The following is a 17,253-nucleotide window of genomic DNA, read 5'->3' as shown; positions in this document are numbered from 1 at the left end:
CATAGAACATAGAAACATAGAAAACCTACAGCTCAATACAGGCCCTTTGGCTCACAAGGTTGTGCCGAACATGTCGCTCCCCTAGAAATTACTAGGCTTACCTATAGCCCTCTATTTTTCTAAGCTCCATGTATCTACCCGAAAGTCTCTTAAAAGACCCTAGCGTATCCACCTCCACCACCATTGCCGGCAGCCCATTCCACGCACTCACCAGTCTCTGAGTAAAAAACTTACCCCGACCTCTCCTCTGTACCCACTCCCCAGCACCTTAAACCTGTGTCCTCGTGTGGCAACCATTTCAGCCCTGGGAAAAAGCCTCTGACTATCCACACAATCAATGCCTCTCATCATCTTATAAGCCTCTATCAGGTCACCTCTCATCCTCCATTGCTCCAAGGAGAAAAGGCCGAGTTCACTCAACCTATTCTCATAAGGCATGCTCCTCAATCCAGGCAAGATCCTTGTAAATCTCCTCTACATCCTTTCTATGGCATCCACATCCTTCCTGTAGTGAGTCAACCAGAACTGAGCACAGTACTCCAAGTGAGGTCTGACCAGGTTCCTATATAGCTGCAACATTACCTCTCAGCTCCTAATTTCAATTCCATGATTGATGAAGGCCAACACATCGTATGCCTTCTTAACCACAGAGTTAACCTGTGCAGCTGCTTTGAGCGTCCTATGGACTCAGACCCCAAGATCCCTCTGATCCTCCACACTGCCAAGAGTCTTACCATTAATACTATATTCTACCATCATATTTGAACTACCAAAATGAACCACTTCACACTTATCTGGGTTGAACTCCATCTGCCACTTCTCAGCCCAGTTTTGCATCCGATGAATGTCCCGATGTAATCTCTGACAGCTCTCCATACTATCCACAACACCTCCAACCTTTGTGTCATCAGCAAACTTACTAACCCATCCCTCCACTTCCTCATCCTGGTCATTTATAAAAATCATGATAAATAATGGTCCCAGAAAAGATTCCCGAGGCACTCCACTGGTGACCGACCTCCATGCAGAACATGACCCGTCTACAACCACTCTTTGCCTTCTGTGGGCAAGCCAGTTCTGGATCCACAAAGCAATGTTCCCTTGGATCCCATGCCTCCTTACTTTCTCAATAAGCCTTGCATGGGGTACCTTATCTTGTTGAAAGAGGTCCAGGCATAGAATAAACTACATTTACTCACTGGACTCCCTGCAGTTTGCATACCGTCCCAACTGCACAACAGATGACATCATTGCCATCACCCTCCACCTGGCCCTAACCCACCTGGACAAAAAAGACACATACTCTCGGATGCTGCTCATAGACTTCAATTCAGCATTCAACACAATCATCCCTCAGAAACTGATTGGAAAGCTGAGCCTACTGGGCCTGAACACCTCCCACTGCAACTGGATCCTAGACTTCCTGACTGGGAGACCTCAGTCAGTCCTGATCAGGAGCAGCATCTCCAACACCATCACACTGAGCACGGACGGGGGCCCCCCAGGGCTGTGTGCTCAGTCCACTGCTATTCACTCTGCTGACCCATGACTGTGTTGCAACACACAGCTCAAACCACATCATCAAGTTTGCCAATGACATGACCATGGTGGGTCTCATCAGCAAGAACAATGAGTCAGCTTACAGAGAGGAGGTGCAGCAGCTAACGGACTGGTGCAGAGCTAACAACCTGTCTCTGAATGTGAACAAAACAAAGGGGATGGTTGTTGACTTCAGGAGGGCACAGAGAGACCACTCCCCGCTGAACATCGATGGCTCCTCGGCAAAGAATCTCACTTGGTCCCTCAACACCAGCTCCATAGCAAAAAAAGCCCAGCAGCGTCTTACTTTCTGTGAAGGTTGAGGAAAGTCCATCTCCCATCCCCTATCCTCATCACATTCTACAGGGGTTGTATTGACAGCATCCTGAGCAGCTGCATCACTGCCTGGTTCGGAAATTGCACCATCTCGGATCGCAAGACCCTGCAGCAGATAGTGAGGTCAGTTGAGAAGATCATCGGGGTCTCTCTTCCTGCCATCACGGACATTTACACTAGACATTTCATCCGCAAAGCAAACAGCATTGTGAAGGACCCCATGTACCCTTCATATAATCTCTTCTCCCTCCTGCCGGCTGGGAAAAGGCACCGAAGCATTCAGGCTCTCACGACCAGACTATGTAACAGTTTCTTCCCCCAAGCTATCAGACTCCTCAATACCCAGCACCTGGCCTGACACCTTGCCCTATTGTCCTGTTTATTATTTATTGTAATCCCTGCACTCTTTTGTGCACTTTATGCAGTCCTGGGTAGGTCTGTAGTCTAGTGTAGTTGTTGTGTGTTTTTTTTTCTGTTTTTTTTTAAACGTAGTTCAGTTTAGTTTTTGTAATGTGTCATGTAACACCATGGTCCTGAAAAACGTTGTCTCATTTTTACTATGTACTATGTAGCAGTTATGGTCGAAATGACAATAAAAGTGACTTGACTTGACTAACTTTGTACATAGCTTTGTTACATAGTTTCAATGCCCAATAATTTTCAGGATATCATTTAAGGATTCTGAGAGAAACAACAAATATTCTTCATTCATAAGATCACAAGATACAGGAGCAGAATTAGGCCATTTGGCCCTTTCATCATGGCTGTTCAGCCCCAATCTCCTGCCTTCTCTCCAGATCCCTTCATGTCCTGACTAATCAAGAATCTATCGAGCGAGATAGGTATCTTATGGATAGGGGAATCAAGGGATATGGGGACGAGGCAGGAACCGAGTATTGATAGTAGATGATCAGCCATGATCTCAAAATGGCGGTGCAGGCTCGAAGGGTTGAATGGTCTACTTCTGCACCTATTGTCTATTGTCTATTGACCCCTGTCTGAAATATACCCAATAACTTGCCCTCCACAGCTGCCTGTGGCAATGAATTCCAGAGATTCACCACTGTCTGGCTAAAGAAATTTCTCCACACCTCCATTCTAAAAGAATGCCTCTCCATCCTGTCTTTGTGTCCTCTGGTCTTAGACACCAGGGAATAGACAGGAAAGATCCTCTCCATATCCACTCTATCAAGGCCTTTCATCATTTGATAGGTTTCAATCAGATTACCCCTCATTCTTCTGAATTCCAGTAAGTAGAGGCTCAGAGCCATCAAACACTCTTTATGTGACAAGCTTTTCAATCCCAGAATCATTTTCATGAACTTCCTTTGAACCCTCTCAAGTTTCAGCGCATCATTTCTAAGGGGCACAAAACTGCTCACAATATTCCAAGTGAGATCTCACCAATGCTTTATAAAAGTTCAATATTACATCCTTGCTTTTATATTCTAATACTCTTGAAATGAATGCTAACATCACATGCCTTCCTCACCACCAACTCAACCTGCAAATTAACCATTAGGGAATCCTGCACAAAGACTCCCAGGTCCATTTGCACCTCAGATTTTTGAATTTTCTATTCATTTAGAAAACAGTCTGCCCTTTTATTTCTTCTACTGAAGTGCATGACCGTACCTTCCCGACACTGTGTTCCATCTGCCACTTGTTGATCCATTCTCCTAATCTGTCTAAGGCCACTATAGCCTCTCTACTTCTTCAAAACTACTACCTGCCCCTCCACCTATCTTCATATCATCTACAACCTTGGTCACAAAGCCCTCAATTCTATCATCCAAATCATTGACATATAACATAAAAAGAAGCAGTTCTAATACAGACCCCTGTGGAACACCACTAGTCACCAGCAGCCAACCAGAAAAAGCTCCCTTTATTCCCACTCTTGGCCTGCTGTCAATCAGCCACTGCTTTATCCATCTCAGTATCTTTCCTGTAATACCATGAATTTTTAACTTCTTAAGCAGCCTCATGTATGGCACCTTGTCAAAGATCTTCTGAAAATTCAAGCACACAACATCCACTGATTCTCCTTTGTCTATCTTACTTGCTATTTCTTCGAAGAATTCCAGAAGATTTGTCAGACAAGATTTTCCCTTGAGGAAACCATGCTGACTACAGCCTATTTTATCATGTGCCTTCAAGAACCCCAAAAACACATCCTTAACAATCAACTCCAACATCTTCCCAACAACTGAAGTCAAACTAACTGGCCTATAATTTCCTTCCTTCTGATTCTCTCCCTTCTTTTTTTTTTAAACTTTTTTTATTGCATTTTTAAATGGTTACAAAGTATGAAAAAACAATGTATATAACCCTTACCCCCTCCCCTTAACCCCTCCCCCCTAACTGCCCTATAGAAAAAAAAACAAAATACCCCCCTACTAATGGCGATTGCCATGACCCGTACAATAGAGGGGGGTAATGTTGTGTTTCCTTTCTTTCACAACATTAGTAGGGGGGTATTTTGATTCTCTCCCTTCTTGAAGAGTGCATTGACATTTGCCATATTCCATTCCTCTGGAACTATGTCAGAATCAAATCATTCTTGAAAAATCATTATTAATGTCTCCACAAACTCTTTTGTAACCTTGGGATGTAGACCATTTGGTCCAGGTGACTCATCTAACTTCAGACCTTGCAGTTTCACCAGAACTTTCTCTCAAGTAAAGGCAATTTGACATACTTCTGCCACCTGACACACTCAAACTTCCGGCATCCTGCTAGTGCATTCCACAGTGAAGATGGATGCAAATTACTTATTCAGTTCATTGACTTCTCTAACTTCCGTTAATGCCCCTCCTCCCCTTCTTACCCCATCCCTGACATATTTAGTTGTTTGCCTGTTCTCCATCTCCCTCTGGTGCTCTCCCCCCCCCCCCCACTTTCTTTCTCCTGAGGCCTCCTGTCCCATGATCCTTTCCCTTCTCCAGCTCTGAATCACTTTCGCCAATCACCTTTCCAGCTCTTAACTTCATCCCACCCCCTCCAGTCTTCTCCTATCATTTCACATTTCCCCCTCCCCCCACTACTTTCAAATCTCTTACTATCTTTCCTTTCGGTTAGTCCTGACGAAGGGTCTCGGCCCAAAACGTCGACAGCGCTTCTCCCTATAGATGCTGCCTGGCCTGCTGTGTTCCACCAGCATTTTGTGTGTGTTGTTACTCATTTAGTTTGTCCACCATTTCCTTGTGCCCTATTACAACTTCTCCAGCATTGCTTATATTGGCTCTCGCCTCTCTTTTACATTTTATGCATCTGAAGAAATTTTTTGTTTCCTCTTTAATGTTATTGGCTAGCTTACTTTTGTATTTCATCTATTCCTTCTTAATGATTTTTTTTTGTCGCCTTTTGTTTTTAATAGCTTCCCAATCCTTTTAACATCCCACTAATTTTTGCTCTGATATGCCCTCTCTTTGGCTTTTATATTTCACTTTGTTAGCCACAGTTGTGCTATCTTACCTTTAGAATACTTCTTCCTCTTTGGGATGTATATATCCTGCACCTTCCGAATTTCTTCCAGAAATTCCAGCCATTGTGTTCTGCCATCATCCCTGACAGTGCTCTTTTCCAATCAATGTTGGCCACCTTCTCTCTCACTCCTCTATAATTACCTCTACTGTACTGTAATACTGATCCCTCTGACTTTAATTCAAGTCAAGTCAAGTCAACTTTTATTGTCATTTCGACCATAACTGCTGGTACAGCGCATAGTAAAAATGAGATAACGTTTTTCAGGACCATGATGTTACAAGACACATTACAAAAACTAAACTGAACTACGTTTAAAAAAAAAACACACAACAACTACACTAGACTACAGACCTACCCAGGACTGCATAAAGTGCACAAAAGAGTGCAGGGATTACAATAAATAATAAACAGGACAATAGGGCAAGGTGTCAGGCCAGGTGCTGGGTATTGAGGAGTCTGATAGCTTGGGGGAAGAAACTGTTACACAGTCTGGTCGTGAGAGCCCGAATGCTTTGGTGCCTTTTCCCAGCCGGCAGGAGGGAGAAGAGATTATATGAGGGGTGCATGGGGTCCTTCACAATGCTGTTTGCTTTGCGGATGCAATGTCTAGTGTAAATGTACGTGATGGCGGGAAGAGAGACCCCGATGATCTTCTCAACCGACCTCACTATCCGCTGCAGGGTCTTGCAATCTGAGATGGTGCAATTTCCAAACCAGGCAGTGATGCAGCTGCTCAGGATGCTGTTAATACAACCCCTGTAGAAGGTGATGAGGATCAGGGGTGGGAGATGGACTTTTCTCAGCCTTCGCAAAAAGTAGAGACGCTGCTGGGCTTTCTTTGCTATGGAGCTGGTGTTGAGGGACCAGGTGAGATTCTCCGTCAGATGAACACCAAGAAATTTGGTGCTCTTTACCATCTGCACCGAGGAGCCGTTGATGTTCAGCGGGGAGTGGTCGCTCCGTGCCCTCCTAAAGTCAACAACCATCTCTTTTGTTTTGGTCACATTAAGAGACAGGTTGTTGGCTCTGCACCAGTCCGTTAGCCGCTGCACCTCCTCTCTGTAAGCTGACTCATCGTTCTTGCTGATGAGATCCACCATGGTCGTGTCATCAGCGAACTTGATGATATGGTTCGAGCTGTGTTGCAGTACCGTCATGGGTCAGCAGAGTGAACAGCAATGGACTGAGCATGCAACCCTGGGGAGCCCCCATGTTCATTGTGATGGTGTTGGAGATGCTGCTCCCGATCCGGACTGACTGAGGTCTCCCAGTCAGGAAGTCTAGGATCCAGTTGCAGAGGGAGGTGTTCAGGCCCAGTAGGCTCAGCTTTCCAATCAGTTTCTGAGGGATGATTGTGTTGAATGCTGAAATGAAGTCTATGAACAGCATCCAAACATAGTGTCTTTTTTGTCCAGGTGGGTTAGGGCCAGGTGGAGGGTGGTGGCAATGGCATCATCTGTTGAGCTGTTGGGACTGTACACATACTGCAGGGGTCCAGTGAGGGGGGCAGCAGGGTCTTGATATGCCTCATGACAAGCCTCTCGAAACACTTCATGATGATGGATGTAAGTGCAATGGGACGGTAGTCATTTAGGCAGGACACTGAAGACTTCTTCAGCACGGGGACGATGGTGGTGGCCTTGAAGCATGTTGGAATGGTGGCACTGCTCAGGGAGATGTTGAAGATGTCAGTGAGAACTTCTGCTAGCTGGTCTGCACATCCTCTGAGCAGTCTACCAGGGATGTTGTCTGGTCCAGCAGCCTTCCGTGGGTTGACCCTGCACAGGGTTCTTCTCACGTCGGCCACGGAGAGACACAGCACCTGGCCATTTGTAGGAGGGGTGGACTTCCTCGCCGCCACGTCATTTTCTGCCTCAAACCGGGCGTAGAAGTTATTCAGCTCATTTGGGAGGGAGGCATCACCTGCACAGTCAGGCGATGTTCTCTTGTAATGGGTGATGTCCTGGCTTCTCCTTCTCATATTTCAGGGTGAATTTTATCATATTATGATCACTTGTCCTTAACGGTTCGTCTACCTTAAGCTCTCTGATCAACTCTGGTTCATTGCCCAACACCCAATCAAGTATAGCTTATCCTCTAGTGAGCTCAACCATGAGCTGCTCTAAAAAGCTATCTCACAAGCATTCTAGAAAATTCCCCACTTGGGATCCAGCACTAATTCTTCCAATCTACCTGCATATTGAAATCCCCCATGACTATTGTAACATTGCCCTTTTGGCATGCATATTCTATCTCCCCTTGTGATTTGTAGATCACATCCTTACTACTGTTTGGGGGTCTGTATGTATCTCGCATCAGGGTCTTTTGACTCTTAGCTTAATAACATCAGGTACAAAGAGTTGTCGATTAAAATCTGTTGCTAAGAGATTAGGATTTTTTTAAATTGTGGTGGTTGTATGGAATACAGAATGCTTCATTCCAAAATATAGCTGAAGCAGATACTGAAGCATTTGTCAGAAGTGTGTAATAACATGAGTTTTGCAAAATGAGGAGAAAATAGAGCACAGGATTAGTCCTCCTCACCCTGTAACAAGTATAATGGGCCATATAGATTCCTATTTTACTCAAAGATTATTTGTGGACACTAAATAGTATCTAACAACTTAATATACAAAACTAAAATATTTTAGTTAATGAAACATTTAAACTGCAAGTATACTGTATGCTTTTCTCAAAGACTCATGTAGGCTTCTTGAAGCAGATAGTTAACTTAAAAACATTCCATAATATATACTTCACTCAAGATTTGTAGACACAATATTCTGGTTAGAATTCTAGAAGTGAATCCTATTAGTTGTTCTTAAAAGAACTAATCAGTGCAGCTAGTTAATTCTTTCCTTGGGTCATGATAATAAAGCAAAAAAAAATGCTCATTTCACAGGAAGTTTTTACACATATTTATATAAAAAGTGATATTATTTTAGTATTTTTATAATATATCTTTGCAACTGAAAATGAAAACAAACAGTGTTTTGCAAAAACACTTTAGGAAAATTACACTGCGTCACTTTGAATGACTGCACGGCCAAACACTCAAATAATCGCATTAAGTTCACCGATGACACGACAGTGGTGGGGTTCATTACCTACAACAATGATATGGCCTACAAAGAGAAGGTGGAAAAGCTCAAAGCCTGATGCCAGGAAAATAAGCTCTTCCTCTATGTCAACAGGACAAAGGAGATGGTTATCGACTTCAGGAAAACTTGTACCACTCACACTCCTCTACATCAGCAGCACAGCAGTGTGAACTGTGAGCAGTTTCAAACTCCTTGGAGTATACAACCTGTTATGGTCCCAGAACACATTCTTCACAATCAGGAAAGCTCACCAACAACTCTGCTTTCTGAAGAAGCTGTAGAGAACTGGACTATGCACATCTATATATGTCATTCTACTGATGCGCAGCGGAGAATATCCTAAAAAGCATCACTGCTTGATATGGAAATTGAACTGCAGCAAAGAGTAAGGTTCTACAAACAGTAGTCAAAACTGCCCAATGTTTCAGTGGCACCGGCCTACCCACCATCAAGGACATATATACTGGAAAGTGCCATAAAAGGTCCAATAATATCATGAAGGATCTCACCCACCCTGCTCGTGGTCTGTTTGTCCCAGATCCACCAGGGAGGAGGCATCCATGACAAACCACCAGACTCAAGGTGATTGATGGTTACCAAGTAGTAAGGGTGATCAACAGCTCCACCCATGAGCCAACCCCTCCACATCCTCCAGCGCCACTACTTGATCATTACTTGTAAGGCAACTTATGGACAGACACTCCTGTGCCTTGTGTCACTTGATGGACATACAATTAATCTATATATTTAGTCTATTTATTTATATTTATTGATATTTTTTATTACTGTCTTCTTTATCTTACTATGCTTTTTTTCTTGGTCTGCCTCGGATCCAGTTATTATGCTCTCCTTTGCACTTGTGTACTGAAAATAACATTAAACAAACGAATGTAATCTGAATTGCCTTTTTGGGGTTCATCTTTTTCAGTTCTCCGAGTTCTTCAAAACTTTGCTTTATTCATATCAGAGGGCATACACATATATCACTTAAAGTTCTACAAAATTCACTTTCATTCATTAATACAAATGCTAATAAATTTTCATTAGTTCAAGCATTTACAAAGTTGAACAGCTATGTGCAGCAAAGAAGCTTGAACTGATACTTGGTACAATTTAAAGTACTCAATGTGGCGCTGGGATTAAGTGCTGAAGGCACAGAGATGTGTATCAAAATGTACATCAACACTTCTGTGCATTTTCAGTTAAAAAATGCACATTGTTATCATGTTTAGAGTGCACACATTCTCATAAAGCAATTGTCAAAATAATTGAATAATAACATTAATTTTGCAGGATGTTATAAAGCATATTAATTTCAAATTTCTGCAAATTTCTAAAGTTCCATTCACCAGCATTCAAAGTGAAAATTTTATATGAATTATATTGCTTGCAACAAGTAAGTTAAATTCCAAGCAGAAATACAGCCCTGTTGAAAAAATTAACTTGTCAACACTGGTTATGTCACACATTTGTGAACTAAATCAAAATCACATCAACTTGTGGACTGGAACACTTGGATCTTACATACAACACAACACAGTCTTTGAAAAGCAGGAGATCTTTATGAATTGCTGAGCAGAAATGAGTATGCCATAATTGCTTCTTTACTTTTTGATTAATGTAGCTCAATCCTATGAGCAGCAACTATCATTTGGTCCAGATTTTCCAAAAGGTAAATACTGCAAATTAAGCACACCACCTGAATAAACCAGCTAAACTGGGGTGAAACTAAGGTCCTTTGCATGCAATTATTATTCGCTTTTACCCCAAAATGCCTTGTCATACAATTTTGAGATTCAATGTTAAACCAGTCTAATGCCACTTAATAAATTACTGTTGACCTGATGCCAGAAACAGATAGCTGAAAATGATATTTGCCCTTCAGTTTTGTCTGCAAGCAACAGAATGAATTTCTTCAGTTACCTCAGTCAATATTTGACAGTAGAATCTTCAAAAACAAGTTAGCATTCCCAGAAAATAAACAAGTTATTTAAAAGTGGATGGCTAAAATGTCTTCAGGATGATTAGTTAGGGTTATATTGATACAGTAACATAAATATGCATCAGAGTTCTTGATATACATGTAATAATATAAATTCACTGCAAATCTTCCCTTCTCTATCAAGTGTAACTAAATATTCTAAGATTTTTAAGCATCAAATATTACTGGGCAACTCCCAACAAGAAAGTGTAAACTAAAATCAGACTATATTTTGTAAAATGCATGGAAGGTGAAGTCTTAAGAGGTCACTTTTAATATAGATCTCACAAGATCCCTTAAACCAACACACACACACACACACACACACCCCTCTCTCTTTCAGAATTAGGCATTTCCACCAATGAACAAGTGAGCAAATTATCAAATCATTCTGACAGACAAGTAGATATGGATATGCTCCATCCATTAAATCTCAAGCAGCTTAATGCTTGAGCAGTCCAGATGAATGTTCTGCGATGACTAGTCATTTGCAGTTACATTATATATGCCTAAGAAAAACAATGAGTTCTTTTAAAGAATTAGTAATTGGAAATTGGAAAATAGTAATTGTTTTCCAGTACCAAAGGTTAACAGTCCATCAGCGTCCCCTGCAGAAGCTCTTTGGAAATACCCAAACTTCTGTGACATTCTTGGTGTTTCCTTTTTACCTGTAGATGGCAATAGAGATTCTGATCTCATAAACCTGCTACATTTTAGAACTACAAAGAGAAACACCTGCAAATACTCTCAAAAAGCAGGTGGTTTTTGACAGCATTGCAGGGAAAATGTTAGTCAAGTTACAACACAGTGGGTGTTGGACAAATATCTATATAAAAAACAAAGGGCCATATCTCCTACCAGTGATTTAGAACAGTATTAGTGTTTGCACATTTAAACAGCAGCTAGACTCAAACTTTTGCACATACTATTAAAGGGTGAAAGCCATGAGCTAGCAGGCAAATTCAGGATGCCAAATCTAACTCTTACATAGCGTAACATTTAAGCTAAGTACGATTTGGCAATTAATGCACCTGTTGTGTATTTCTGTTAAAATTAGACTTAAATCATTAATACATCATGTGTGCAATTAAGGTTTTAAATCATATGTGCAAATAGAGACACCTCTTTCTCCCTTATTAAGGAGAGAGAGAGAACCTGTGGTATGCCGAATACTGGGTGAAATGCAAGTCTTTGGAGTAACTGCAAGTTCTTGTCTTTGCTATTGCTTTGCTCACGCTCGAGTGCTCAGTGGTGATACCGATGCTTTTTGTGCTGGTGGGGGGAGAGAGTGTTGTTGCTTGCTGCCACTTACACACGGGAGGGGGGAGCTGGCAGGGGACTTTAGGGTTCTAACATTTAACTGTCATTCATTCTTTGGGGCACTCCACTGTTTTTGTGGTTGGTTGCGAAGAAAAAACATTTCAGGATGTACAGTATCTTGTATACATTTCTCCGACATTAAGTTGTACCTTTGAACCTTTGAAAATATGTTTGAATTCACACAACAATGCATCATACATGCTCAGCATGGAGAGACTTTTTGTGAGAGTTGAAGTGCAGTGGGACAGGGCAAGCCTATAGCCATTCAACAGCACAGGCTACTGTTGGCAAAAGCGTGCACCAGATCCATGTGTTAAGCAATCGCCTGGATCCAATAGTATTGGATGTGATACAAGCTGGTAGTTGATGAGCATTAAGCTGGATACCATATGGAAGCCTCTAGGTTGGTAGTACTGTTCAGCCATACAAAGGCAGGAGGCAGGTCCATCACATCCAAAATTAGGTTTTGAAAAAGAAACTAAGATCTGGGAAATCCATCAGTACATGCAGCAGATGATGCCAGACTCAATGGCCCGCTCTCTACATTGATCAGTCGCACTACTTAACCTAGCGAGCCCAACTTCAGCCCTCACAGGAAGTCAAATCTCATTGAACAGTAGAGGTTCATAGACGTAAGCAGAGAAGACAAGGGTCCATATGAGATTTCCTCATCCATCTAGGAGGACAGTAATACATGCCAGGTTCTTAGCACACCACAGCTGTGAATAACAGCGTGCAAAACTCTACAAGTAACCCCTTCCAATAGAATCCCTTATTCCTGGGGAATGCATCATAAACACAAAGCAAGGTACTAATGTAATTCACTCTGAACTTTTTGATGCCAATATCAGAAACCTGCAGTCAGAAAGAGTTTATTCCTTAACATTCCCCAATTTGAATGCAGAAACATTAATTAGATGAATTCTGTCAACAGATCAGACTATTTGGTTAGAACCCTATAATTTCATTAATTACCTCACAACTCAAAACATTTGTGTTGTCCAAACCATAAATCTTCAAATAAACCATGCACACCAGAGAATACCTTAAATAGAAATCTCTCCAAAATTATGTAACAGTATCCTTAAACCAAAAACATTTTTATTTGTTGATTTAAATTATACTGCTTTTTGTCCTAGCATTTTTATTTCCCCACTCAAAGCACAGGTGAGATGTTTTCAAAACCAGCATAACCATCTGAACAAATAATACATTTTCAGATGGATTTAAAATCCATTCCATTTGAAATAAACCCAAATACAGGAAAAACAGACATCCTAATATTTACTGATTGGCCGACGCACAATAATTATCAAACATTAATAACATCAGACAAGTATTAAGAGCAATAATATTTTTACATCAAGCCAGAGTGATTTTCTTTCTGAAAATATTTTATACTGTAAGCTTGTTTTTCCAAGTTGGGCTGAGCAGAGAAATTACCAATTTTTCATACTGCTTTTCATTAAAAGCAGTACGACAGATTTAGACAGAATAACCTGGTTCAAGTGCAGGCTCAAGATTCAAGATTGTTTAATATAATTTCTAGTACACAAATGTAAAAGAGGACAAAATAATTGTTACTCCAGATCCAATGCACCACAAGACAGAACAATAAAAAATAGAACACATTAATAAAAAACATAATAAATATAAATGCATAAGATAGCTTATATACAAAGATTGATCATAGATTGGGAAGACAGATTTAAAATTCTGGGTAATACATGCAAAGAAAATCTTTATAGTTGTCTGGACCTCCAGGTGTAATGGATGCAGAATCAACTAAGATTTTTAAGAGGGAGTTGGAGAATGCTTGAGGCAAAAAAATTGTAAAGGCAAAGTGGGGTTGGGGGGGTAACTCATGTAATGACAATGATCAGATTGGTCTGGGCAAGGCAGAGACTCAAGCGGCTGCCTATCCTATGATCTCCAGCTTTATCTTTCTACAACCACATCTCCTCACTGTTTGGTTTCTGCCTTTATTCAGTCTGTAAGCGTGATCCTAAAACATGAAGAAAAGCAACAGAAAGCTATTCCATATAACCATTACAGCATGGAAACAGGCCATGTCAGCCCTTCTAGTCCGTGCCGACAATTACACTCACCTAGTCCCACTGGCCCGCACTCAGCCCATAACTCTACTTTCCTTTCCTGTCCATATACCTATCCAATTTTACTTTAAATGACAATACCGAATCTGCCTCTACCACTTCTACTGGAAGCTCATTCCACACAGCTACCACTCTCTGAGTAAAGAAATTTCAACTTCTGCTTCTCATTCCAACAAAAACGTGGCTAATCTTGTACCTCATCACTGTTTAGTAGTATATCCCAAGTCTCACTTAAAATGCAAAAATTACCAACACAAATAAAATGATGAAAATACTTGGGATGTCAGGCCATATCTGTTGGAAGAGAGAAGTGTGACTGTTTCAGGTCAGATACCCTTTGTCAGAAATGATAAGGAGACAATTAAATGATCTCTGTGATGAACGCATTCATCTACAGGCACTCATAGATACAGAATTCTAAAGATTTACTATCCTCTACGTGATGATATTTCTTCAGCTCAGTTCTGAATGGTTGACTCTTTATTTAGAAACTGGTCCTGGACTGCCCAGTCAGAGGAAACATCATCTCTGCAACTACCCAATCATACGCCATCAAAATATTGGATGCTTCACTGAAATTATTGTTCTACACTTAAGACAGTACATATTCAGTGTGTTGAATGCCTCCTTGGAGAACAAACTCCAATCCCAAGAATCCAGTTGAACCTTTGCTTCAATCCTGTCACAATATTTCCTATCTTTGGGTAGAATACCAGTTCAAAAAGGCCCTTCATAACTACATAAGATGTAACACCAACATATCATTTGCCTTGCGGATTGTCTGCAATCTAATAATTTGAAAAGTCACCAACCTTCTACCAGGATAAGATTGCATAATTGTATTCAGTAGCCATCTCACTTCTAATTTTTCATTGTTGCTTTTACTTATTTTCCACTGTTCTTGCTGGTGAGCTTTTATCTGTAGATGGTGGGAAATGCTATCTATTAACAATCACCCAGAATCGTCAGGTAGTAGAAACTGTTTTGGCATATAATGATCTTCTCTCATAATTTATCGGGAGGCAGAGATTCTGCACGGAGTGACTGAGCTGAGTTTTCACCAACAGTACTAGAAGATTGCCTTTCATACTGAGGAGCTGTCCTTTGATTTGCCAAGAAGCTGGCACATCACGCTCTGAATTGTGCAAGTACCATCTTTGGTGACATAATAAGTGAACACCGAAGGAAGAGAAACAATAAATCATACAAATACAAAAAGTGTTGAAAATATTTGGTACAAATTTAACCAAAGAAATAAAGTGCTCTTAGTGGAAACAAGAGAAAATCTGCAGATACTGGTAATCCAAGCAACACACACAAAATGCAGCCTGGCCTACTGAGTTCTTCCAGCATTTTGTGCATGTTGCTTTTAGTGCACTAGGGTCAGATCCTTTTTAGCTAATGAACGATGCCACTAAACTAGCATCTAACAAAACTGAAAAATTATATTCACTTACTTTAAAATCTTGAGCTATGTAGAAAGTTTCTGCAAGTATCATGTACTGCTGGTGGGCCTAAAGTTAGATCAAATCCATTGCCATTAAAAATCTGTAAAACTAGTCCACAACATAACCCATGAATTCTAATAATTCAAAGTTTTGCTGTTTCAAAAACAGCAAAGTTCCTGAACAACTTTAACTACATAAAAGTCGCAACATAACATGATAAGGTCCTCCAAAATTACAGAGCAGTTGGCATTCTCACAAATGCTAGAGCCTCACCTAATTATTCCATTCCCACCTCTGCTGATTTTTCTTTTTGCTAATTCAGTGCACGTCAAGGGTCAAAATACTGATATTTCTGACCTTGATCATTCAGAACTCCACAACAACTTATTCAAAGTGGGAAGGGATTTGAAAATTAATATTTGCAAGTTCCTCTCTTAGAAACACTTCACTTATTTTTCCATGTCAACTTTAACAGCAAATGTAGTTCATCTTAGAATTGTGGACTGAAATCTAATTAAACCCTCTCCCCACCTTATTCTAAGCTGCACATCACTATTATCAATATTTAATATCATTTATGACTCTATTACAATTATTACAGCACATTGTTGTTTTCAACACTGCTGCTGCTATCGCACGTCCATCCTTAATGCAGAGGTAAAAGGGAACAGATTACAATCTACACACATAAAATACTGGAGGAACTCAGCAGGTCAGGCAGTACCTATGGGAATGAAGAAACAGTCAATGTTTCAGGCAGGGACCCTTCTTCAGGACTCTTGGTTACAATCAACTGTAATTATAAATGCACAAATATCTTGAAACAAAGACTTTTAAAAATTAAATGAAACAACCTTGCAAGAGCATCTCGGGTTTTGAAATACAAGGTACCATTAAAACGAAAATGGCAACAAAATTCTATTTCCTCCAATCTTTGTGCAGTATAATTAAGGAAAAGGAAATCACACATGGCCATGAGTTCCACGAGAGCCCTGGTATCCCTATGTTCCGGCCAAAAAGCCCAAGTGGCCAACTTGCATTTATACAGTCATTTTGTAATTAAAAAAATATATCACTCTCCCAGCTTTGAATCATCCAGCAGAATTGCATGTGGGGAATTTTGACAAACACTCCCAAGAACTCACTAAAATTAAAGGACATAAAATGATGGGAGGTAACACCTAAATTCTCAATAGGTATTCATGCGGAGAGTTTCATAGCAAATAAAGAGATTTTGCAAATCTACCCTGTATTTCTAAATCAGATTTACACTCAAATTATTGTTCCAAAGTCCCACAATTTGAAGCTAAACTATGACAGGATTAAAAGCTGAGGATTTTTCATATTAATAAACATGAAATGAAAGGCTATCTGGTTACAAGATTGCATGCATTTTAACACATAATTAAATCTATTTATATTTGCATAGAATTGGTATTATGGCACAATAAAAATTAAAACAGAGGTTGAAACAGTTTGAGCAAATCAAAATAAGGGTTAGTTCATAAAACATTCAAAATGATATTGAACTAATAAAAGCCTCCAGATTAAGAAAACCTACATCATAATTCTGAATGAAGCCATTCAGCAATGGTAGGGATAACAGCATAGTCGAACTTTCTCCCAAACATTTACCCCACAGACGCATACCTGCTGAAATCCCCTAACATTGTAGCTGAAGCTTTTATTTAGAAATTATGCCAATATTTTGCTGGAGAAGCCACATAATCAGATTCCAATTTTCATCTCACCTGCCACAAATTCTCCCCAGCTGAAGACTCATGTCCCCATTTCCCTCCTTCCCTCTCCATCCTGACCAATGTCTCCTACACCCCACCCCATGTATACTTTGTAGTTTAAAGCATGCACCCTAGCAATTTCTCCTTCCACTTTACATAGCCCAAAAGCATTTCATTGATCGTATT

General features: G+C 40.5%; 1 protein-coding gene across 2 annotated transcripts in view; it reads right to left on the bottom strand.

Moving 5' to 3' along the window:
• Positions 1-17,253, bottom strand: part of gmds (GDP-mannose 4,6-dehydratase) — a 631,321-nt gene that overhangs the window by 592,726 nt on the left and 21,342 nt on the right. The window lies entirely within an intron of this gene.

The sequence above is a fragment of the Hypanus sabinus genome, chromosome 20 (genome assembly GCF_030144855.1).
Source record: "Hypanus sabinus isolate sHypSab1 chromosome 20, sHypSab1.hap1, whole genome shotgun sequence".
NCBI classification, from domain to species: Eukaryota; Metazoa; Chordata; class Chondrichthyes; order Myliobatiformes; family Dasyatidae; genus Hypanus; species Hypanus sabinus.
Note: the sequence above shows the minus strand (reverse complement) of the source record. Positions and strands in the feature narration are given on the sequence as shown.